The sequence below is a fragment of the Prinia subflava genome, chromosome 10 (genome assembly GCF_021018805.1).
Source record: "Prinia subflava isolate CZ2003 ecotype Zambia chromosome 10, Cam_Psub_1.2, whole genome shotgun sequence".
Classification (NCBI taxonomy): domain Eukaryota; kingdom Metazoa; phylum Chordata; class Aves; order Passeriformes; family Cisticolidae; genus Prinia; species Prinia subflava.
In genome coordinates, this window is record NC_086256.1 from 14788358 (window position 1) to 14811122 (window position 22765).

A 22765-nucleotide genomic window follows, 5' to 3' on the forward strand; every position below is an offset into this window, starting at 1 on the left:
CAACTGACAGCCTGACCCAGTGCTGTGCTTTAAAAGGGCAGGGCCACAGCGTTGGAGTTGGAATTCTGCTTTAATTAGGCCATTACCTGACCTTCAAAGCTGTATTTTGTTCCTCCTCTGCATGCTATGCTGGAGGAAGGGCTGCTGGGGAAGACAGGAAGAGCTTTATCTGATCGTTATCAGGAGTGGATGAAAGCCATGCATTGCCTTTTCCTTTTGACGTGTGCAATTAGTTTGGCTTGTGTGGAAGAAGCATGTCAAGGTAAATGGCTGTCTCTGTCCTTCCCCCTCCTGATCCTTGGCAAGGTCCATCATGCAAAAAGCTATTCAATCACCTGTTGACAGTGGTATCCCTCTCATAAAATCTGATTATACACCATCGTGAAGTCCCTTTGCCCAGTGGTGGCCTGACACTACCATAGGCTGTTCTACAGGCTGAGTGCACTCCAGCTCTCCTCATAAAACTTTGTTTGAACCCATTTGTTTCTATATCTCTCTGCTCCCCTCCCCCCTGCCCTTCAAAATAAGTTTGTCCATTTTTATGGGGGTGGAAGGATCTTTGTGTCCAGGGCGTGTGACATCTGTGGTGCTCACCAGGAACATGCTGCCATTACCCCACTTCTGAGCAATCCCCACCCTGCCAACCCGGCAGAGTCCCACAGCTCTACTGCTGCCTTTGGCCTTCTTGTTGAAGATGTCGTGTGTCTCCTGTGTTTGCCCTCACTTCTCTACTGTCTTAGGCAGGGATCTGTGCTAATTCACTTACTTTTGGGAAACCAGTGAAATCAGTTCCTGCCTGGAACTGCTGCTGGCTACACCAGCGCTCAGCACACACAGGACAGACTCTCCATGGCTGCGTGTTTCAGAAGACTCTCACAAAAGGCAGGAGAACTGTTTCATTTTTGGTTGTTTGTTGTTGGGTTTTGATTTTTTTTTTAATAGGCATAAAAATTTATTTTCTTTCACAAATTCAGTTCACTAGATTTAAGTAAAGCTCTGCTTATGAGAAATGAAGTCCGAAGCAAAGAAATCCAATGCAAGTGCTGAGAGAGAGTTCACTTTTAATTCACCTCTTAGGCCAGTTGCAGCAACATTGCAGATGGGTTCTGCCAAGGAAAGGCATTAAGCTCACTCTGTATCCATATCTCAGAAGCATGTGCATGTGCCTTTCCAGCACTGCAGAAGGGGTGGCCCCTTGCCGTGCCCAGCGTGAGCAGTGGTCACAAGTCTCCGGTCATACCCTCCATCTCACTGCAGATTTCCTGTGTGGTCACGGGAAAGTCATTTTGAACTCGTGCTATCTCCTTTGCTTTGACCAGAAGTGCTGCTAATCCTTTTCCTTCTTGTGGAGTTGACTGTGCATGAACACCGACTGTGTGGCAGGCCAGTGGCTGCCAGAGCATGTCTGTCCCAGGACTATGGGGGTGGCTGTGTCTGTCCCCGTGAGGTGCTGCACCTCAGCAGATGGTGATACCAGTGCTCCCCAGTGTCACAGACTGCAGTGGGCAACATTTGAAAGGTTTGAGAAAAGCTTACTTGTTTAGTCACAGAGGCTTTGTTTCCTTCTCTAACCAGTATTTGAAGGGTGATGGAGTAGCAATTGAGTTAATTAGGGGACAGAAATTAGATAATGTATTACAAAAGCAGGGATATTCAGACATGAGCACAATGGAAACAGCACTTTTTACAGTACAATTATACAGCTAGAAGAAGCATTTAGCGCTGGTTTATCATGGGAAAAATGAGGCATGGCAGGATCCAGTGGCTTCCTCGAGGTCAGACAGGAATTTTTTTTTTTTTATTGGCACTAACATATGGAATGATCCGGCCAACAAATGACTGAAGTCCTGTGTTCCAGAGAGCCCTGGAGGGTGGTGTCTGAGTGGGATGTGGCCCCGGCCTCCCTGCTCAGGCCCCCTCTGCGAACAGGGACTCTCACCCGGCGGGCCGAGGCCGGGGCAGCGGCGGGGCCGGGTCCGAGCCGCGGCGGGCTCGTGTGGCGCGGCAGAGGCGGCGCGGACAGCGGGGGCTGCGCGCACGCTGCTCGCCGTCCCGTGCCCGTGGCAGGAGGCGGCACAGTCGAGTGACAAGGCTGGTAATCAGATCATTTGTGCTTTTTTATCACTTTTATCAGGAAAAAGCCTAGTCTTTAATCAGATGATGTGCTAAGTTGGATCTGAGGACACATAAAGTAGTCTTGGCGGAAGAAGTGGTAGAACCACCATACCTGGAAATGTTAAAAAAATTTACAGGTATGGCACTTAGGGGCACAGTTTAATGGTGGACCTGACAGTGTTAAGCTAATGGTTGGACTCCATGGCCTTTGACGTCTTTTCCAACGTTAATAATTCTGCGATTCTGCGGCCCACTGTCAGACGGCAGCTGTGGGGTCGGGGGGGCTCGGCACGGACAGAGTGCTCCTGCCCGACCCCCGTGTGCTGAGGGCGGAGCGAAGCGCTGAGGGCCCGGGCCGCGGCCTCCCCGCCAGCGGCCGCGAGATGGCGCCCGAGGAGCGGGCAGGCGCCGCCGCGCCGCCCCCGCCGCAGCGCGGCCCTCCCGCGGCCTCCCCGCGCCCGGCCCGCCTGTGCAGCAAGGCGGCTGCTCGGGGTGGCTCATTTTAGTGCTAAATTGAGCCCAATTATTATAGTTTAATGAAGGGCTGCTTCAAGTTAAATAATGACCCTGGCATTGTATTTATATGAATGAAGAATTAACCTTAAAAGGTTGCCCTTCTCAGAAAATGGATTGCATGCTTGGCTCTCTCTATTGATTAGTTTAGGTATTTAAAGTGCTGCATTTTATCTCTCAGGCCTCCCGGTAAATTTGTCATGATGATACTTGAAGGAGCAAATCGACGTTGTTTATTTTCACAAACCTTTTTTGGCATATTTCTGGGGCTTCTTATGGCACCTTTGAGCTATATAGTACTGTGTGAAGGAACAGTGATAACCCTTCTGCTTAAATAAGCGTGACAGTCTAACATCTCTGTTCAGCTGAAATGCCTCTGAAAAGGATGCTGCAGTGCAAAATGTTATTGCATTGCAGCTGATGGAGTGAGATGAGCAATCCTGGGCAGGTCTTCAAGAGGACTGGAGTCTTCCATATTAAATGACCGATGGGAGGGTTTGTCTGAATTTCTGTTCACTCCAAAAATTGGAGTTCATTTCTCCTTGGAGGCTGCCAGACAAAGGGAGCCATCCTAATAATTGCAAAGTACTTTAATACTGAGTAGAGTTAGGGATTTTGAATGCGACGTGCAACTAAGCATAAAGAGACAGGACACATACGTGCATTTCTGTATTACAGATTTCTGAGGAAATAATAGGATGACGTGAAGTTTTAAAGTTAAATATGGGCATCTGATTTCCTACAGAAGTTTTTAAACCTTTTAAAATTTACTCCAAAAGTTATGGAGACGTGGGGGAGTTTTGTGCTGTGATGCTAAAAGTCACTCCCCTGTGTACTGCTACGGGGAGCACAGCTAGCTGTGGTTGTGCCCCCTGAGATGGGTTGTTTCCCCAGTGGTGCTCAGGGAGCAGCCTCAGCACTGCTTGTCCCACACTGCCGTTTCTGGGGATGGGTGGGTGCTATGCTGTGGCTCAGTGTCCCGCGCAGGATGACCCCACTGATGCCTCCCGTGGTGGCACAGGGAGCGTGGCTGCGGGTGTGGGTGTCCCTTGTTGGGGAGCAGGAGGTTTGCGTGCTCCTGTGGCGAGGCACAGCAGCATCTGCACTCCCCACACTGGACCAGGGTGCAGCTACCCCCGTCCACTGGGGGTGGCTGCACTACCCAGGGTGTGTGAGGGGCAGCCAAGGCTCCTGTTCCCACAGCTGCCAGTCTCTAGCCTGCTCCTTCAGTTACCCTCTCCGGTTTCTCAAGTTTACAGATCTGCTTTTGGTCTCTGAGTGAGCGATTGGCACCCCTTTCCTAACCCCATATCCTGGCTGGCAGTAGGAATGTGCACACCGCTTAAATTCCCCATACAAAATGGAAAGTCTTGGGTTTAGTTGAAAAGAACAGCGAATTCTGCTTGCAATCTGTAATTCAATTAGTGTTATTTGACTTGGCAACCGTCGGAGGGCCTGCGTGGGCTGTAGGCTGTGAGGGCCCGGAGTCAGCCTCCATCTAGGAAGAGGACTTTGGAGGAACTCTCAGTAATTTTTACATCTGAAGTCTCTCAGTGGTTTCTCTCCCCCATATCCTATTCTTTCCACTCTCGGCATTCAGATGCTGCAGCCAGTGCTCCTTTCCAGCTGGGAAGGGGCGCAGTGGGCCGGTCCCCGGCCGCCGCCCCGCTCCCCCACCAGCCCCCCCGTGTGTCTGCGTCCCCCCGCCCGGCCAAAGGAAAATAGTTCTGGGTCAGAACTCACTGAGCCATCTGTGTTTCTGAGGCTAAATTATTTCTTAAAAGGAAATAGCATTAGGTCGGTGTATCTGGCTGCTAATTGCTTTAACTGGCTGAAAAGATTTCAGTCTGTTCCTGAACTGTTTGTGCAAACTTAACGGAATAGTGTTACCTTCAGATCCTGCCCCAGCCGCAGCCAGAACATATAAACAAGTCTTCTGGTACGAAAAGCAGCACAAAGTTTCAGGCTATGCTAGCAGAGGTTATGAGAGACAGGAAGTTATGGGCAAATTGATTTCACCACTGGGAAACTTGGGACTTTTTTTGCCCCCACCCAAGTAATGACTGTAAAGCATGCTAATGCTATTCAACATTAGTGCATTAAAGTGTGGCCTTATTAATTCAAGGCATAAAGGCAACAAAATAAGCTGTTAAATTTAAAATATAATACATATATAATGAGAAAAAATGTGTGAAAGCTTTATTCAAATGAAAATGCAGAATTGTTTGAGCTAGTGAAGTATCTTTTGTGCTGAGTTTTGAGCATATGTAATAGATTTAATTATTAATTTCTCCATTGTTCTATGCACACAGACAGGGTTCAAGGCACAGTCATTCTCTGGCTTTCATGGATCTAATTTGTATAATTATTGTCTGAATAAAGAACTACTCTGATTCCTAGCTCACTTTTTTCCTCTCCTAAGTACTACCTCACTGCTGCTTTCCAAAAGGAGAGCACCTGCCAATTCTTGAGGAATCAGCTGATCACTTCCAGTGATGAGACACACTCCCAGTGATGTTCCTTTTCAGGCCTTTTTGTCTAACTGAATTATTGTGCATACTTTTTAATTTTATTGAACAAATTAGATTTGTCAAGGTCTAGCTTTGTAAATAAATAGCTAGAGACACATGGATGCATATTGCTGCTGTTCAAGGTCTCCCGTTCTATTTAGGGAAGCCAGATGAATATGAAACAAAAGAGAAACTTTCCTCTAAAAGCAATTATCTTTCTGCATTCCCATCAGTATAATTATATTGCAGGGAATTTTAAGAAGTCATACAAATAGAACTGAATGCTTAAAATCATGGCTGGATAGTTATGCAAAAGCTGAATGGAGCATCTCGCCTCATGGCAACAAAACATGCCATGGCTGGCTGTTCTCTTACACCTTTACACCCGACATGTATGTGGGTATTCATCAGAAAGTAAGAACCTGACCCTTTTGTTGTTGTTGTTATTGTTCCCATTATCAAATTTTGGGACCTTTTCTTAAATATATAATTGTCTTTTGCCTTTAATTTATTGGGAAAATGGTGTCAGACCACCAAAATAAAAATTATGGGGGTGTTCTATAGGTTCTTTTACACTCCTGTTAGAGCAGAAAACTCAGCAAGAGCAACTGTTGGGGTACTTCTTGAGGAGAAGTACCAGCCTTAAAAAAAGCCCAGCTAAAATCCTTCTTCCAAAGCAAAGGGGGTTCCTGCAGGAGGGATCTGCTACACCACAGTTCATCTGTCACCTGCCTTTGCAAGGAGGTGCTATGGAGAGGTGAGGACATGATAGGGCGATTAAAAACCATTAGACAGTCCTTATATGAGGAAGTGAAATAAAAATGGCACAGGATAAATATATGATATTTCCAGATTTGAAAGTATAACTTATATGTCTAAGTGTGTATTTACATTTAATACTAGAAGTAGACAGATGTATTCTTTCCAGATAAATTTTTCCCCTTACGTCCCTCCACTCCTGCTGTATCCAGGGTTGCTGGCTTTTTCCTTTGGTCTGGCGCCCCTTTATCCCTCTTCCAGGCTTTTTAATGTCAAACAGAACCATGTAAATTAAACATTTAACCCCCAGTTATGAAGAAATTATATATTTAACCCGACCTTGGTGAACAGCTTTAGCAGGTCGGGAAATGTTGGTAGGTGCCTGTGCCATGGCAGATGTGTGCACAGAGCTGCACACCGAGAGGTGCCCATCCCACCAGGGCCAGCTCCCTGCTGCACGCCCACAGCAGCTCCAGCCCAGTGTTTTCTTTTCTGTGAGAGCCATTTGGACTGCCATGTGTTTGCATTTATTTCCTTTCCGGCTCTGTACATGACTCATCCGCAGCGGGACAGAGGAGCCAGGGCAGAGCTGGGCTGCCCAGGAGCTGCTTTCCTTACTCACCAGCCCAGTTTTGGGCAGCTTTCTGGAAGGCAGTCCCATGCAGAGGAGCAGTTCTCCAGGCTGCAGGAATTAACTTGCTGTGCTTGTGTCAGCTGGGCTCAGTGTTGCTTTGCAGGGCAGGTATGCAAGGGCTCTCATACCCTTCCCATACAAGGGACAGAGATGCTTTTCCCTCTGTGAAGTGATGGAGGCAGCTTTTATTTACTCAGGCTTTGAACCTTGCCATTTTCTATAGGTTACCCACTAAGCATCCTGCCACAGGTCTGACACTCCTAGGTTTTAGTTCAATCCAAACCTAATCTTTTCTTCTTTTTCCAGAAGTCCTATTGGCACCAGAGTTCTCTTGCATTTGGCCATGGGCAGGATTGCAGTAAATGGTTTCCCTTCTCTTCTTTCTGGGCCCCTGGGCCAGGTCAGAAGGTATATTTCCATGTGAGGATTCCTCTTGGGAAAGACTCTTACTTTTTGGAGGGGCTATACTTGAACCAGGATGCTACTTTAACTGACTTTTGGTTTTTAGTAAATTCTCCTCCCCTGTCCAATAATCTGCAAATCTGTTACCAATCAGAATATGATACGTATCCTCAGCCAGTTTCAATGGGGTTTATTTCTATTACATCTGGCAATGTGTCCAGAAGGGGGAAAAAAACCTCAGCCAGAATTAGCTACACTCAAATCAGCTGAATTTGGATGTGTTCGACCTTTTTGGCCAGACTCATTCCGGTTCATGAGAAGTAATTATCTCTTGAGCATCGCATTAATATTAAAGATCCATAGGCATTACCGTTTAGGCAATATACCTTCTTCCCAGCTCCAAAAAAATGATGTGGGATAATTGATCTGAACATGCTCCAAATGTGCATATGTCTTTATTTATGAATTCCATTGTGGATTGTTTGGGAGAATAAGATGGAAAAAGGAAAAGCAGGCTAAAATGTTGAGACCTCTTCATCTCCCTGGCCATTTCTGTTAGGAGTAGTTATAATCTGCTGAAAATGAGTTGTGAAAGCTAACAGTATGTAAATGGCATACGTTACAAACACTAAATCCCTTCAACTGGTACTTCTGATTTACACCTTTCTCCGTTTCTTAGATCAGGGAATTCATGGTAAATGCAGTTTGTGTCTGCCTGCAGCTAGGCCAGTAACTGCAGAGCCAGGTTCGGGCTCTGATGGATCTACTTGCTAAGGATAGCATGAAACTGCTACCCCAGCTTCTGCCTCCTGAAGGAAAAACTGCCCCTGAAGCACCCAAAATGCTGCAGCTGACGTGCATCAAGTCCCAGACATGGAGGTGATGCTGGCTGTGCCATGTCCCAGGACATGGTGGCCTCATGTTCGAGGCACTGCTTGCAGGGGGTGTGGCCAGGCCTGTGCAGTGCCTGAGGGCTGGCCTGGAGCCACGGGGCACCCCCACGCTGGCACGGTCCCCTTGTGCCTTCCCTTGTGTCCCTGACACCTGGGCCTGTGCTCGGTGTGCCTGTGGGTACATAGCTGGTATTGCGTCGCTCATCCTTCCACTGCAAGAAAACTCCATTACTCCAGCCAGCAATGTCATTGCATTAAATAGAAGGGGAACCTTTCCCTTACTGAATTCTTTAGTGTCTTCGGCTTCACTCAGTAGGGGAAAACAAGTCTATAAAAGTGCCACTAGCTTGTTTCTACTTCTGCATGTGCACCCACCTCATTTTCACACCCTGGAAAGGGATGTCAGACGCAGCCTGACTGCCCAAGCAGTCATGGACTGGCCCAATTTCCTGCAGAGTGCCGCAAAGGCCATAGATATCAACTTCAAAGGTAAACAATTACCTTTTATTATCACACATGGCTTTAGCTCTACCAGTTTCAAATAGCACATAATCACAAGTCTGTGATAACATTTACTCCTGATGAGAGAAAATTCACCAAGTACTAAATTGCTGCTGAGATGATGGGAACATGAGCCAGGCACGAATTAACTGCTATGATGAGTCAGCAGACGTTAATGTCTTGCACCATGCTGGAGACATCTGCTGAGCCGTCCACTGTTGAATCATCTTAAATATTTCTGTGTTATTACCCCTCCAGGAGCAAGCATCAGAGAACTTTTGTGTCTCTGTGTTATATATGCATAAGCTATTTTAAAATAAATATATGCAAGCACATAACAAGTGTATGCATTTAGGTATGTAGGTAATTTTCAGCTAAGAGAAGGATGAGCAAGTAGCAACTATTTAAAGTAAAACATGCATGGAAATGCTGATAGCAATTGCCCACATTTGGTGTTTGAAAAGTGATAGCTTTGCTTAGTCGTGGGTCTAATGAGCCTGAGGGGTGACCTCATGTCTGCACCATACACCCTGAACCTTCATGCAGACCAGCCTGTCCAAGTTCTCAAAGTGGGAATTACAAGTTTTTAAGGGCTTGCCCCATATTTTGAAAATTAATCCCTCCAGAACAGCTGCAGGGTACTGTGCTTAAGTGTATCATCACTTTGGCTTTTCTCAGGTTTTTTTCCCATATACCCAGAATATCAATATGTGGTTAGATAAATGAAGTAACTAGGCATGATCAAGATCATCAGATGAATCCACCAGAGAGTTGCAAATGCCCTCTTAAATGAGATCCTTTTTCACTGAAGGCCCTGCAACTGTGCCGTAATGCACTGTCCTCCTTCTACAGTGGATCTTCAGCAGATGCTAAAGGCAGTGGTGTATTGCTGGAGTGCCAAAGGACTGTACTTTGGACAATGTAATCATTGCATAAAGGAAGAGGCAGAGCTTTTATTTGGTAAATTCTTTGTTGCGTTCAGCTTAACTCACTGTAACACAACAACACACACTTTTAAGGCTCAGAGTGTTTTAAAATACATTGTCTGTTCTGGCCTTAATTTAAACTTTTTGCATACATAATTATCTGATTGTATGGACATGAGAACTGTAGAAATTCAGTGCACATTGTGCAAAGCTGCATTTTTTGAAACTCTGACACTCTGAGGTCTGGAGGTCAAAAGTTAATTCTATTGAGATGTGAGAGTTCTCCATGTTTGCCAAAAAAATTTGTTATTTCAAGCATTCTGCAGTCTGAGTGTCACCGTTCCAGCCTGTGTTTGTAAGGTTTCCCCACCCCCTGAATTTTCATATGCAATTGAAAAAAAATACCATCCAACCCACCAAATGTTTTGGGAAGCAGAGTGAGAGCAGGCTTGGCTGTTGCAGAGGGGACATGGAAAGCACAGGCTGACAGTGGAACTGGTGCCTCACAGTGTGGCTGTGGGCCAGTGGGACCAGACAGCCTCGTGGTGCCCATCCTCCCTCTCCCGGTCTCCTCCCCACTGCTGCTGATCCCAAGCCCCCACTCAGGCAAGCCCATGGCTGGCTGCCATTTGATGGAGGCGCTCAGAGACCTTGTCCCCCTCTTCTTGGGGCTTGAGATGGCTGCAGGTGCCTGCTGGTCCCCACTCATGGGCCAGAGGACATCAGGTCTGCTGAACTGATTCATTGCTAGAAGCTTAAAATAGCCCAAAGGAAATGACATGAACATCCCCTGCATGTCAGGTTTTGCACTCAAACACTACTTTTTCCAAAAATTAGCTCTAACCACTCGTGTTGAGGTGCCCTAAACTAACAACTTAGTATTTAATGAACATTAAGGGGAAATTAAATTAATCTAAACAGTAGCTAGGTTTCAGACTTCTCAGTAGTGGCTGCACAAAAGTAAGGCAGTGTTTTTAGACCAAATAAGAAATCCATCCTTTGAGGATTAGTTTACAGTCCTCCAGAATTTTCCATGAGGTTAATAACCAAGTGAAATGTCCTGGCAGGAATAATCACATTCTCACTACTGCCTGGTCATTACAATGGTATATCAGGAGATTTCAAGCAACTCACAGGAATTTTCTGCTGCTGTGGAAGACAGTTGTCTCCATATTCAGTTGAAAAGCTTTCTCCCATTTTGCTTTGCATACTGAACTTCTTGGGCACCGTGCATTAACTCTTCTTGAAGTACAAAATGGAGAATAGAACTGCCAGAACATTTTTGTCAATGGTTTCCAAAAACTATGGAATTTCCTGCCCAGCTACATGAGATCAGCCAACAACTTTGTAATTGCTAAAAACAGCCTGTTGATTTTCCTCCCAAGTGTTTCAGCTGGCCTGGCTGTGCTTTCTCTTTTCCACTGTCTTGAGATGTTTCTCTCATTGTGCACTGTACTGTATTTTTATGGTCAACATATCCTCTACCAAACAATTTCAGACTGATGGCGGAAGGGAGATTGGATTCAGGTTAGAGATTCAAGCCCGGGACAGGGAGCCAGGAATGCCTCAGTTCCTGAATCAGATCTGCCACTAAATCAGGAATCCACATAAAGCAAAGCCACATGATGAGCAATTGTATGTTGATTTGATTTTCCATGCAGAGGAGGAAGTGAGCTTTGAATGCAGTTCTCTCCTTGGCACAACCACTGCAACTGAAGCTGCGGCTACAGGTGGCCCGTGAGAGGGGGGCACTGAGCAGGTTCCTTCCAAGGAGAGGCAGAGATTGGTGAGGCTGCTGTCTAATGGGGACCAGAAGTTTTCACCAGAGTGGTACTTGGACTGACATCTCAGTGGTAAATGCAAATAAATTAGTTAAGTACGCCTGCATGAAATTTTCCTGCTGAAAAACTCATTCTATAAAAGCATTTATACTGTATTCTTTATTGTCAGCTAATCCAGCCCAAACTCATTAAATGGCAGTGTGTGGGTTACTCGCTGTCAGTGAAATTATCAAAGGCATTTTTCAGCTGATGCACTGGGAAAGCATGTGCTTCAATGCCAACTAAAACAATAACGAGGAAATGTTATGATCAGACTTGACCAAATGACCTTTCCCATTTTAGATTAGTTCTTAATTTCAGCACAAGGGTCATCCTGTGAGAATAGTTACAATAAGTCACTGCTCACCTCTCACATGAAAAAGAAGTGACTTATTAGAAATCTCACTGTACTCATTGCAGTTAATGAGATGTGGAAAGCTTTATAATTTGATTTGCTGGACCATATGCTGTAAAGGGATACTGCTGATTTCATTCCTCCACATTTAATTTAAGCAGTATGCAATGGCTTCTTCGTATGGCTACTTATATAATAAAAATTAACTTGGAAATAAAAAAAATAGACCATTGTGGGGTTTATTACTCTATGTGGTTGAGTTTCAAGTGTTTTTCATTGGAACATCTGTAAGTAATGTGTAGGTCTAATTTTAAATCCTGGCAAATATTTTCCATTTAACATTTGGTTTTACTGACAGACTTGGAGTAGTGGTTTTCAGAGCTTGTCAGTAACAGATACGTATTTTCAAAGATAAACAGTTTTTTAATTGAAGATAACTGTAACCTAATACCTGCTTTTCCTACCCCTCCTGTATTTTAGTGGTTGCAAGCAGCAGCACAGACACTCATCCCCTGTCCTCCAGACCCTGGCCGTGACAGCAGCCCTGCTGTGGTGCAGGCTGTCCCTCGTGGGCTGTCAGCATCAGGAGGCTGAGCCCCAGGCATGGGCTCACTGACCCAAGGGACAAGGTGGCAGTCATGAACTCCCTGAGGTGTCTCTTTCAGAGATATCCCCGTAGGTATTTTGCAGGAAAAGTTGCCCCTGGAGGGTGGATTTGGGCCCCAGGTGGGGCTTGGCTGCCTGCAGCCACTCACTAGCATGCGCTGCGCTCTCAGGGCCAAGTGTGCTCACTAGCACGGCAGTGTCTCACCGTCACAGCCTTACTGCAGGTTATTGGAGTCTGGGCTGCAGACAAAATGAAACAGCTCGAGCAGGCAGGCTGGCTGCACGGCCCATAAAAGTGGAAACCGCGCTGCCTTGTCAGCGGGCGTCGCCTGGCCTAGTGGGGCTTGCACTCCTGGTGCTTCGTGTGAGAGCCAGGGCCACGGCTGGACTAAAGGTGGTGGTGGAAATACCCAGTGTGAGGCAATGGAAGGTCAGTCTGGAAGTAAATATTAAGATCATTTTCAAAAAGAAGTCCTGAAAGCCTAGAAATGTGGGAAAGTCGCTAGTTTCAACTGAAAATTGCCACAGCATTATTTGCAATTACTGCCAGAATGTCCACAATCTCTAAATACAAAGACTACGTGTGCTTTAATCTAACCTGCTGGTAAAACTTGAGATCCAGCCAAGAAATCTTGTGTATTTGCTGCCCTGGGACAGACTATGGCCATGCAGCATGGCAGGGCTCCATCAGCCACTGAAACACCGTTTTGTGAGGTGCTCGGTAGAGGGTCAGCACTTGTTTGTGTCCCCCTACTCCGACACTCCCTCTCTCTACTTCTTACTGTTTACTCACCGTGATTTTACAAACAGTTTAATCCTGCTTTCAGTGAGAAGTAATAAGCATAAGGAACAAACATTATTCCCTTCAGACCCAGACTGTTGTCTTAGTGAACCCTGAACTGCAGCAGCAGAAAGTGGGATTTTGGTGCGGGGGCATTAGCCATGGCGTGGACCATTGGTGTGGGATGCTGGTGGGAGGCCAGCAAGGGGCACTGTGGCAGCCAGCAGGAGCACAGGGACCCCCAGGCTCCCACAGCCCTGTGCTGAGCCTCCAGGAAAGAATGTCAGTGTTACCTAATTTAACAGCTTCTCATTTAGAGAAAAAAACATGTCTTTCCTACCAAAGACAACCCATTTAATTTAATTTGGAAACTGCCTTTAATGCTTTGCGATGGTCTGTGGTATGGGTTCCGCAGCTGAACTGAAGGTGTGGGCTTGAGCCAGCCCTCTGTGCGTCCTGGGTCTGAATCTTCTTGGTGGAGACCCTGACAGGATTGAATCACAGGCCCTTCATGAGTTGACCTCCACATTAAAACAATAATCACAAAACCAGGTTTCAATTTTAACATGTCCCTGTTCTCTTTCATCAGAAGTTCTAAAATGCTTCTGAGAAGGCTGGTGATAGCCATAATCTCAGCCACAGTGATTTCTCTAAACACTGAGAGAAACTGCAGCTTTACTGAATACAGCATCTGTTTTAAATGGCTGGTGGTTCACTTGGTTTTAATATGAGTACAAGCACAGAGGCAAGTAAAATCTAATGAAAGTGCTTAGAAGATTTTGTTTGGATACCCCACAGCAGCCGTGGTTTATACTGAAAGGGAAAAGATTTCTTTATAGCCGGGTCTGCAGAAGCCAGAAATTTAATTTTGCTCCACAACTTATTTTATTGCATTTTTAATTTTCTCTTGCATTACCCTGACCCTTTTCTATAGCTTTTGACGCCTGGTGCTTAATTACTTATCATTAGCAATGTACATGGGGGCCTTCCTGCATATTTATAAATGTGATCATTAGTACATGGGAAGACAAAGACTTCTTTAAGACCATCATTAGTTATTCTGTTTTCATAGAAATGTTCATTAGAGAAACTACCCACCTGGTTAAATAATTATAATTAAGAATTGGTAATCTCCTTTGCATTTTTAACTTGATCTTCAGGATGCGTGTGCATAGCTAAAGGAGCCTTGTTTGGACATCTTACTATCTTCTGTTTTTGATATGAATTGTCAAGCAGATTTAAATTATGTGTTTTGGAACCATGCACCCTATAGAATGATTTATGGAAAGATAGGTTATTAAAAAAAAAAAAAACAGAAAGAAAGAAATCAACCCTGCAATTATCTCTGAATTCATTAACTGTGCACTAGCAGCAAGAGGTTGTGTAAGCCATTTACTGTAATGCACAGTATGGAGTTAAAACAAAATGTCACTGGAGCCTGATTTCCCTTTCCTATCTGCGGTACTCACTGCAGACACCCAGGCTTTGGGAGAACGCTTGCAGAAAGGTGTCATTTCCCTGTCAGGCTCTGGTGGTACTGGGGAATGCCCGCAGTAGCTGGGATGGTGTCATTAGTCCTGCTCCCAGCCATTGTGGGGAGCTGCCAGGAAACCTGTACGAAATGTGTGTGCCTGCCCAAAATGTGTGTGCCTGTCTGAAATGTGTGTGTCTGCCCAAAATGTGTGTGTCTGTCCGAAATGTGTGTGCCTGTCTGAAATGTGTGTGCCTGCCCAAAATGTGTGTGCCTGCCCAAAATGTGTGTGCCTGTCTGAAATGTGTGTGCCTGCCCGGCCGCTGCACCTGCGGGAGGGGAGAGCAGCGCCCTGCCATGCCCACGTGGGCACAGGGAGGGCTCACCTCTCAGACACCAAGGCTATAGGAAGGGCTTGGCAGTGGCATAAATATCATCTGTAAACAATTAAGCAGCTACTGCTCATTCAGGGCAGTTCTGAGAAGCAAAGGAAGTCTGCAATCAGTTATATCTCCAATTACCATAAAAATATATTAGCCATTCATTCATTTATTAATGATTCATCAGTTAACCACACATAATGAGCAAATAATTAGCAATGCTGTACGGTTGCCAAAATTGAAGAAGTGTTGGCATTTTAAAGATGAAAGGTTGCATTTATGTAAAAAGTCGGGTGGTGATAAAGTTAATACAGAAGATAATTATAAAAGTGGCTGTCCTATTTTAGAGGCTGAGGTCCCGCAAAACTTGCCTAATTGAACCGAAATTAATATTCTTCAAAAGCACGCATGTTACTGGTTCCTTGCTGCTGCATTTAGTGGGAGATCTCCCTTCAGTAAGGTACATCACACAATACAAGTTAATAAAATGCCAGACAGCAAGACTGAGTTCTTTGTTTGCTCTGTTCAGGGCCTTGTGGAAAACAATAAATTGCATTCATGTCAGCTGAGGCCCATCCCTTTGCTAATTACCGTTTGGTGCTGAAATGACTTCTGTGAAATTGGGAGCATGAAGAAACACACAGCCATACAAGGGAGGCTTTTCAGGCAGCGGCAGTAAATGTGAGATAGGCCTTAGGCACACAGATGTTGAAACAGTGAATTCCCCTACAGATTACACTAATGGAAACCCTGTCAGCGTAAGTCAAATCTGGGGTCTGTGGTCAAAACCTAATTAATGTTCCTGTACTTAAAAAGAATATGAATGCCTGGAGGTGATGGAGAACACATAAGAAACTTGCTTGTTTGTAAAATTGCTGGTGTGGATGGCAACCGCCACCGAGCCCTTCTTTAGGAGGTAACACCTGCTACAGGAGCTGCTTGCATGCTTGCTGCTTGGTGTGAGCCTGTGGGCACTGGGCTCAACCCCTCTTGCAAGTCCTGCACAAAAATGGCTGCTGGCCCCCAGGGAATGTGGATAGTCATGGCTGTCACTGAACTCCTTCTCTTCGTTTGGCACGGCTGCCCAGAGTCAGCAGTGCTGTTTAGGAAGCTGTTTACCTGTAGCTGACGCCATAAGAAAGGACCAGCTCCTCTTTGTGCAAAACAAAGGCTCGGCCATCTACGCTGAGCTTGAGGATGGTGCCGGGGCTCTTATAGAGCTTTCACAGCTGCACTGTGCATGGCCTGTGCAATAACAGAGGAAATGAATTTATAATGCAACAATCTCTTCATTTTCACAAGCACAAAAATTCCCCTAAATACTTAAAATAACACTCAGAGTGGGACAGACCTTAAATTTTGAGTAAATGAAACCCTAATCCAGTGTGTTGCTGAAACAAGCATGTTATTAAAGAAATAAATTTGAAACAGCAAGTGGTTTGAGAATTTTGGATTTAATTATTTAAATCTGCTTAAGATAACTCTCTAGCACAGTGTTTGGGTTTCCTGTTGAGAGCATGTTTTCTGGGAAAGGTATTCTACTGATTGCCTTGGAAATATTAACTTTGTCATGCAACAGTGGTTTAAGCAGTAGAGACGAATAATTATTATAATAAGCAAGATATTATATGGTAACTTGGTGGTAGTTCTTGGATGCAGCCTGTCATGAAAACTGCACAGAGCCAATTGTGTCTGGAGAGATCAGCACTCTCTTTGGCTAAATGGCACATGGAGTGTGGCTCCAAACGCTCTTCAGGTAGTGATTCCCTTAGTAATGTTACCTCCTCAGCTATGACCAATAAATACTGAACCAGCAGATTTGCAATTTTAAGCTAATTTGAAGTAGTATATATATATTATTTAATAGGTAAGTACTACAAATCAGACTTTGTTCATTACTGATTGCTATACTTTAGTTAAAAACTAAACTATCATCTTTAGGATATAAGATTATCTCCTAATTCAGTATAGATTGAGATGACAAAATCTATCTTGTCTTTTGTGGGGCCATAACAGAAGCTTCCTGGATCCCAACAAGAAATGTATTTAAGATGACCTGATCTGCACAAAACCTAGCAGAGGGACGAGCACTAGAGAGGTGTTCCTCATCTCCAGCCACAACCCAGGCACATGGGAATTCAGCTTCTCCAGCCAGGAGTGAGTAGGGGAAAAACCCCCAGCTCTGAGTCATGTTTCCTTCCCCTGTGCTTGTGCTGGGACAGAGGGATACAGCCGTGCTGCATGCTGGCTCAGTCTCACCACTTGGCTTGGCTCCTGCAGTGCAAGCACACTGAACATATTCTGTGAAGATCAGGAAATGTAGTTTTGTGCTGAATATCCTCAAAAGCAATCATTTATGTCTTCAAGGCAGAATGCTCATCTTAGCCGTTTTCTTGTGATGTGTTCTCTGCATTGTCTGTTTGCAGTACAGCTCTTGCAGGGGGTTACATGCTAATTTGGGAACCAGACTCTGTTGCTGAGTACTGCCAACATTCATTCTGTCAGTCATGTTGGCCGTGGTGGCTCAAGTGCCACTCTCAGTCACAGGGATGAAGCCCTTTTGTTTTCCTAGTGCTACTGAGGTTGCATTGATGTAACTGAATTTGTCATGCATATGACTGAGGTCTTACGACAGTGTTCAGGTTTCTAGCCGAAATTTGTGGGGACAAAAAAAAAGGCCAACTCCAGATTTGGTATTAATCAAGTTACATGGTTCAGTTGCTACTCAGAGGTCTGATGGTCAACAGAGCCATGTCACTGTGTGATTGCAAGAGCACCAACTGACGACTCAGGAGCTGGTGCTCAGTTCAGCTCTTGTTCTCTAAAATTCGCAGCATGTGTAAGGATGCTGTTCAAACCCCAAAGGATTTGCCTGGTTGTCCTTATTCAAGCATGCTCACTGATCTACCTAGTGGTTATGAGCAATATTTTCTTTTATAAATGTTTTATATTATCAAGAAAAGGTCTTTTTTCTTAAGCAGCAATATCTATGTTTATGTGTTACATGAGGCAGATGTTGATTTAAAGCTTGCTTCTTGCTTAAGATATTTTTCAGTCCACTGAAAGGGGATGATTAGTGTCCCCTAGCTGAACCATTTTTGCCCTGTGTTGCTTTGACCCATTGATTTAATTAAGGGCTAATAAAGAAGGGCTGAAAGATTGTTTAAAATCCTTTTTTTTTTTTTTTTCACAGATCTGACCTATGCTGGTCTGTCAGTGCAATTTGACTCGCACATGCCCCCTTTAATATGTGAGCACACAGATACAGAGTTTGTCTTTACTTTAGAGTCGGTTGGTTTTTTCCCTCAATGATAGGTCAGATTTAATTTTGATTTTAACCAAAGCAAATGCTTTCCTGGAGACCTTCTACTTCAGTGAAAATAAGTAATGAAAAAATAACCAAAACAAGTCACAGTATCAAAAAGAAAGACCTCAGAAAGCTTAGTGGTGACCCTTTCTTTCTCTGTTTCCTTTCCCATCCTCCTCTTGCCAGCATGGAGACAGAGAAAGAGAAATGAAAACTCAGGGTTTGTTTTTCAATTAAGTAACAAGAATGACTCAAAGTTTAGGAAACGTGGTGGGGTTTTCCTTGAAAATCCTTGCTACTTTTCAACTTTGTGTCTTGCCTAGGTCTGTGTTAATGTCAAAAAATACTTCACAGTACTTGTCATATTGCCAGACTCCTGTTTTCCTTTCCCTTCTCCTCCCACCAGCTCTGCAGTTTGCTGCTTTAGGGTGAGAAGAGCTGTTCCCAGCATGCTAATTTTGCCAGTGAGCAGGCTCATCTATATCTTGTAAAAAGGAGATTACCATGAATGTGCACCCTCCCCACACTCTGCTTCTGTGGTAGGAGAGGACTTCTGGTGCTCCTCAGTGCTAACCCTGCTGATTGCAATGATGGTCATCAGAAGAATAAAAAAGGAAGGGAAGCCCCAGCTCTTAACTTCAAGGAATGGCTCAATGAGGTATTCATGGCTTGAAAGAACAGCATTGCTATCCACAGTGGCAGTTTGTGTCCATGAACCTTCTTAGATGGCTCTCCTGCTCAGATTTCTGTGCTGCAGCTCATTAGCACGAGAGCTGCCTGTGGGACTGCGGCAGGTTTGTAGTACAGCAGAATGTGCACTAAAATAAAAAATCCAGTTAGGAGTGGTGTTGTCCCAGTGCTGCCAGGGCATTGGCAATTAAACCTGGATGAGAATAAGACACCTGGACTTTGGGACTCGTGGGATGAACATACTGCTTGCTGAGGGCTGTCCCTGCCCAGGAAAGCACTAAAACAGGTGTATAAATCCTACTGTGTTCAGTGGGATTTAGGCACCTGCTTAAACTTAAGAGCTTGTTTAGAGTTTCCTGAATGAAATCCTGACAATTGTGCCCGAGAGTAACTTTTAAATTAGTTTTAATTTGCTCATCATAACCAGCTGTCATGAGTGTGTGTAAAAAAAGGGTTTGATTCTGGAAAGATGAAAGACTTCCCAGGCCCTTGATTTGTATGTAAGCACCCTTGCTGGCTGGCCAGTATGCTGCTGAGCTGAAGCAGCCCTGCTTTTATTGTGTGCTCTGTGGGCCCACTGAGGCAGCAGTGCCAGCCCAGCAAACTGCCCTGCCAGCAGCTGACACCATCCACCTGCATCTCACCAGCAGGGTCCCATGGGAGGCAGTCTGCAGGCTGCAACAGAGGAGGAGAAAGTCCATGCTGGATGTAGCTGGTGAGTGCAAATGAAGGTTAGAGGAATGAGAGAGGGGGAGAGGAGACTGGTGTCCAAGTGGAAGAGTCAGCTGAACCTGCCACTTGGAAACATAGCAGCCCTTTTCTGCCATAGAGTCAGAAAGCTTCATGAGCTTTTTTCTTTTAGGATTTTCTTCCCACTCTGTAATCCCTTCCTTGTTATAATAGAGTTTAAGGATAAACTTGAAAATAATGTTGCATTTACACCAATCAGTGTCAAAGGAAAAACGAAATCCAGCAAAATCAAATTACTACTTAATTTTGTATGTGCCCATGTTTATACATCATCTACTTAAGACAAGCAGGACTGTGCCCATGTAGCTGAGAGTTACTATTTTTTTTTCTTTAAATACATGGTTAATTATTCAATGGATGATACCACTGCTGTGTACTCAGAAAGACTAAATTTGCAATTAAAACATTTTAAAGGCTTTCTTTTGTAGAGTCCTTAGGTAATTAAGCTGAAGTGCCAGAACATTTCATATATAAACGTACTGGAGCAGTGGTAGCTGATGTAGTAGTTGAGGTCAGGTAGAAACCAACCTTGCATTTAGAGCCTTTTTTTCCAGTATCTCAGTTGAAACCTCCCTAAATCTAAATTAATCTTCCAGAAATGTATGGGAAATTTGGTTTATGAGGGGAAAAAAAGGTCTTGCATTATTACCATAGTCTATCAGTCTTCTCTCAGCGTGACTCCATTCATTTTGCAATGCGTGGCTGTTCAGCATTGCCACAGCTGAACTTCCGAAGACTTTTGCTGAAACAAAGCATATCAAGGGAACATTGGGTGCCCCCACCAAGACAGGAGCAGGAGCTCAGCCCTGCCTGGCTGTAGCAGAGGGCTGGGGGCAGGTGTAGGAGAAGCCTTTGTGTGGCACTCAGCAAGGGACTTGGGGACAGTATAGTGCTCAAGGTGGCAGTGACAAAACCGGGGGCAAACTTGGCTTCACTTCTGTGTCCTGCTGCAGTGCTGCTGTGGCCTGTTCCCCTTCCCAAAACCCTGCTTGGGCTACAGCTTCCCTCTTTGCCTCCTGAAGCCATTCCCTCCCTTGCAGTCTTGCTTCCTCTCCTCCTTGCCAAGTACACTGACTCCAGCCTGATCTGAAAGTTAATTTTAACAAATAACATCTTGGCCAAGCCAAGTTAGGATCTGGAGATAGGACACGCTGCGGGAAGGGAGCAGGGTGGGGTGGGAGGGAGCATGAACGCTCAGCCTTGTAATACGTGTGAGAGCTGATGCTCTCTGAGCAATCGAGTGCTTATTATTATTTCTCTTGGATAGGTCACCTGGGAGTGGAGGAATTTTTCATTATAAATTAAAAAGAAATCTTTTATAATGCTCATTTCTGAAAGAAAAAAAAACTCTACCTCATCATGGAAGCAATTAGATGGAGGACACTTTGAAAGGAGTGATTAGTTGTTAATTTTTGAGCTGTTGGCCCTGACAGAGGAGGTTTTTTGTCAAGGATTTCTTTTAAAGGTGTCTTTCATATGCCTATAGTCCAAGGTTACTTCTCATTCAATAGCAATTACCATATGTCCATTACATGCTGGAGACTGCTTGAGGTGGATGCAGTGGTCCCCATCAGAGCATGTGTCAAGTCAAAGTGCCAGCGGCTGTGTGAGCCACAGGATAATTGTTCCTATCTGTTTCTTCTCTTTTCCAAGTCCCAGTAAATGTTCTAGGGAGTAACTTCCCCCTTCCTTGATGCAACCTGAAAGTGCAGCCCTCCAGTTTGCATTTCAGGTTCCAAGTCAGCCGTGTCAAGATTTGAACAAGAACCAAGGAGGATAATGGGTCAGATGTAAGTAAGAAGTGAAACTACTGGTGAGATAGGTTTTGTTTCTTTCTGCCCATCAGATTACAAACCTTAGCCCCACCATCACTCAAAAAAACTAACCTGTAACAGCAAACCCAGCATAACTGCTCTATTGTGTGGAAACCAACTAACCAGACACCACAACACAAAAAAATACACGCATTGTACCTCAGAAAAATATGAGGCTGAAAACACAGGAAAAATGCAGTCTTGTTAAAATGTGGACATGGTCCAGTAATAGAATGAGTAGGAAAACTGGAATAGATCAGAGTCAAAAAACACTCTGCTTAATTCTTGAGGTTTTTTATTTGCCATTCAGCTTACATCAGTGTTAACATCTACTGAGAAATGCAGCCATTTACAATTTGCAGTTCAATGTGTTACTTTAATTAGTATGAAAATTAAAGGGCAACTATAGGCCAATGTGAATGATTATGGAAATACATGTGCATCACATGCTATGCTCTCATTTAATTAATCGTCTTGTAAACTATATCAAGCACTTTAAGTCAGTTGCTGAGTATAACAGCTCTATTTTAAATAACCACTTAATACTTAACAGGATGTGGAGAAAACACTAGCACACGACTGCTTCTCAAGTTTCAGTGTCTGAGATTTTTTTAAAGCTGACCCAAGTCAACCCAAAGAATGTTTAACACCCCGTGTCTGCACACAAGAAACTCTATGATGTACAGACATTCAATTACATTTTTTAAAAAGTGAGAAACATTTTGCAAAATAGTGACTTTAGAAAACTAATTGGCAGCAGCAAACTTGAGAGTCAAAAGCCAAAAGCTAGAGGGGACTTTTTACTACAGTAACTGTAGTCAAGGAAAATGAAAATAAAAGCATCTTTGTTTCTCAGTCAAATAAGCTGATTAAGAAATAAAACATTTTAACATGCTTTAAATGCAGCATTAATTATTTATATGTAAAAAAATTAAAGCCAGGTTCCATGAATTACACTTTGTGTGTGTGAATTGAATGTTACGGGAATACTAATCCTTTTACATTGCTGCCCTACTTCATTAGGCAAAACTAAATGTTAAGGGCTCCATTCATTCAAAAAATTCTTATGCATTCAAGTCACACCTTTTCTATGGCTTTTTTAAAAGAGTATAATTTACAGCACTGATGTTTAGGCATGATTCAGAAAGAACTATCTACTTCTACAGGCTGGTCTCTAGTAAACAGATATGTTTACAAAAGCCCATGGATACAGTGGTGGGTCTTGCTTGTCATCAGTGAAAAATCAAAGTCATATTGTATGACCTCAAAGCTGGTGTAACATAGGAAGTCAGATACATTACTGGCAAGGAAGCTCTGAAATCTCTGAACTTTTTTTCCTATAGATTGATTAATAAACAATTTTCCTCCCCTAATTTATTGTTCCCAGTGACTGGGCAGTGCTTTATTCAGGTGAAAGAAAAAAAGGTAGTTTATTAATGCAGATGTATTTGGGGATGTATTTTTCTATTTTCCATATATGTCCATTTTAGCAATGGTGTCTCCCATGCTTGGCTGCCTGGGGGGAAGAGTCCATTCAC

The 22765-nt window shown here is 44.2% G+C and overlaps 1 long non-coding RNA gene across 1 annotated transcript in view; it reads left to right on the forward strand.

Annotated features, from left to right (window-relative positions):
- Positions 1-761: 761 nt before the first annotated feature.
- The window catches only part of LOC134555312 (uncharacterized), a 63635-nt gene continuing 41631 nt past the window's right edge, over positions 762-22765 (forward strand). The window contains exon 1 of the long non-coding RNA XR_010081401.1: positions 762-2095. This is a non-coding gene — a long non-coding RNA (uncharacterized LOC134555312). The remainder of the gene's footprint in view (positions 2096-22765) is intronic.